The following is a 3267-nucleotide window of genomic DNA, read 5'->3' as shown; positions in this document are numbered from 1 at the left end:
ATTTGTAGTGGTGTTTTTTTTAATGTTATTCTTCCAACGGAAGAATTGCAATAAAGACAAAACGTTGATGAACACATAACTTCAGTTGTTCCTTTTTATCTGTCTATTTCGTCGGAATACAATTTGCATTATTCTAATCATATATATATATATATATATATATATATATATATATATATATATATATATATATATTGAATATGTTTTAAAATGTCAGAACCACTGTGACAAAGTCTTTATTTAATTTAAAAGAAAAAAAATACATGGAAAGTAGGCGTTCTCGTGCCCAGACCAATTTCCCATCGTTCTCTTCAATGCTTCAACGCACTATTAAATTATTCTAGGCGACACTCTCTACGAGTTATGCTGTAACGGCCCATTTCATCAAATTCATGCTCTCACGACCATATTCCCTGAAAGGCCTTGTGAAAATGCAAAAGTCACACGAATCAAAATCAGATGGATATGAAGGTTTATTTCAGTATTTTACTCGTCGCACGGTGCTCATCCTTCGTTGCTCCGTGATTACAGCCAAACTATCTGAAAAAGAGAAAGTATAAAGAAAGCATAAGAAAAAACTTAAGGAGTGTAGAGCGTTAAAGTTCAGTCATGCATGGACAAGGCTTGATTTTAATAACATGTCCACAAAAAAAAATTAAACGTCTAGTTTTCACGCCCGTATCAAATAATGGCAAAAGCGACCCTAGCATAAAGGTTTGTTATATTTTCAATTTGATGATGCAGCGGATTGTGAGCCATAATTAATTCATATTATACGTGACAGGAATTTGGTGGCATGGGATTTGAAAAAAGAACATGTTGTAGTCTGAGATAAATCACTCCTGTGGTCATGTCATCCACAGGTGGGGAGTTTGTGGGAAAAAAAATTTGTTCATGGAAGTTCCGTTTGATTTTAAGTACATAGTAGAAAAAAGAGAGTTCTTTGTTGGTAAAAACTGAGGTTTTAGTGCGAAGTATTTTAAGGGGAAAGAGGAACAATAACGTGAAATTCAATCGAGTACCTACCATGAAAAGTTCGTCTGTTTTGTGAAAATGAGGATGCAGGGAAGAGAAAATGAAATCTCTTTCCTGCATCCACGGCTCTTTTAGATGTTACGTCCGTCATTTCCTAAGTGTGCTATTCTTAAGTTTCTAATAGATTTTTCAGCACTAAAGACGCAGATTGAATGCGCGCATCTAAAAATGTCCTTAAAAATTAATGTTAATAAACTCACATTTAGTTTAATAAATACATTGGCACACCGATTCTCATTATATCACCGATGTTTAGCGACGTTAATCTTGATTAGTAATCATTGGGTGAATATTTAGGAATACCAGGTGGTGTATAGGCTCTTGGCATATTTTACCACTGGAATTTAATAGTGCCGACTAAGGAGATGTGTGCCTGAAGATTACGCAACCTTTGCTTCAGAATTACACACGTAGCGACTCTTGCAGAGGGTATATATTGTCTCCCAAGAATAACCAGAAGCTATGAATATATATATATATATATATATATATATATATATATATATATAGGCACCTTGTCACTACTAAAAGGAGTGACCATTTGGGAACACCAGACGCTGTATGTGCTTTTAATTTATCTTTGTATTGTTCTCAGTCGTTTTTGATTATACATTGTAGTTTCCGCGACTCTTCTTTCACTATCGTATACGCAGATATTCTTACGATCAAAGTATTTTCTGTGAGTAAATAAATCTAATTCAATTTAATATTCTAAACATGATGCTACAAGGACCATCCAAAAATACTGATGAACCAAAGTAGCAAAATTATGACATGAGCGTTTTTTTTACATGGGGTTCACCACTTATCAAGGCCCGAAGGCCACTCAGGGATAAGGGTTATTGCGTGTACAGTAATCAATGATAGTATTGTAGTAATCATTCGTATTGGGTGTTTAGTTAGAGTGTCTTACTTAAGGGGGAGGTTTATCAGGAGTTTGTTTATGTTGGACTTGAAAATGTCCAAGTTGTAGTCAGGTGGGAAAAAGGCAAGCGGCAGGGAGTTCCACTGGCGTGCAGTTCTAAGAAAGAAGCTTTGCTCATGGGATCTGCGTTTGGATTTAGGCACAGATAAAGAGTGGGGAAAATTATTGACAGTAGTTTCAGCCAGACGGGTGTTTCTCGTGAAAGATTGGCGAGGGGGGACGAGGGATTGGAGCTCAGACGAGCACCTGCCATGGAAATAACGATAAAACAAAGACAGACTCGCAACGTCTCTTCTGTGGGAGAGAGGTTGCAGGGAAGAGAAAAGGGCATCCCCCACTAAACCACGAAGTCTATTTTGTACTCGTTGGAAACCCAACTCCCTAAAAAAGGCTAGCTCTGAAAGGATCTAATATATACTATGATTACATTTCGTGCCTATAAGAACGCTTCACGCCATCTTAATTCTCACGCAAATAGATAATGTATGAGATGAAAACCTTTCAAGTCCAGAAAAGGATCAAGAGTGAACAGGGATTATTATGAATACTTCTAAAATCATACGACCGGGGAGACCATACTTTTCGCGTATATGTGCAGGGTTATCGCGTGTATATACTGGGTTTTCGCGTGTATGTGCTGGGATTTTTAACGAACAACTGCTTGCGATAATTTCTGATTGACGACCTCCAAGGAAAAGATAATGCCCAGTAGAAATGTTTCATTACGATTGAACAGATACTACACTATTGACCCCAAAATGATGGTATAATGACACAGAATAGATATTACACAACGTCCGGAAATAGAGTGAGTAATTTCTGGGATGACGGTCTCAATACGAGCATCTAATTACTACATTATACCTGCCCCCAAAGAGGATGTAATGCTTGAGATTGTGTTCTCGTTACAAACAAACAGATCATCCACCTGAATTGAGCATTGACAGTACAGTATTTCATTAATAAAAATTATAGTATAGTTTCGGCTTCAGATAGATACATAATCTGCGTTTATACTGGAAATAAATAGGACAATAAAAGAAGGTTATATTTAAAAAAAAAAAAAAAAAAACGGCGAATATCCATCAGTTACAGAAGTAGAAGAGTACAACAATAGAAGTAATAGAATACTTTCGATACGAGACAGACAAAAAACAATTTTCCCTAGTAAATTACCTTAGCAATAAAATACAATAAGCTCGTCTGAGTTTCAATTTACGGTCCCCCCTCGCCAAACTTTCACGAAAAACACCCATCTAGCCAAAACCACTATCAATAATTTCCCACACTCTTTATGTGTGCCTAAA

General features: G+C 36.4%; 1 long non-coding RNA gene across 5 annotated transcripts in view; it reads right to left on the bottom strand.

Moving 5' to 3' along the window:
• Positions 1–220: 220 nt before the first annotated feature.
• The window catches only part of LOC145259861 (uncharacterized), a 203501-nt gene continuing 200454 nt past the window's right edge, over positions 221–3267 (bottom strand). For all 5 annotated transcript variants that reach the window (XR_013864218.1, XR_013864220.1, XR_013864221.1 and 2 more), the window contains exon 3: positions 221–540. This is a non-coding gene — a long non-coding RNA (uncharacterized LOC145259861). The remainder of the gene's footprint in view (positions 541–3267) is intronic.

The sequence above is a fragment of the Euprymna scolopes genome, chromosome 35, assembly GCF_053919585.1.
Source record: "Euprymna scolopes isolate OS-2025 chromosome 35, ASM5391958v1, whole genome shotgun sequence".
Classification (NCBI taxonomy): Eukaryota; Metazoa; Mollusca; class Cephalopoda; order Sepiida; family Sepiolidae; genus Euprymna; species Euprymna scolopes.
The sequence above is the reverse complement of the archived record's forward strand: the minus strand, read 5'-3'. Positions and strand labels throughout refer to the sequence as shown.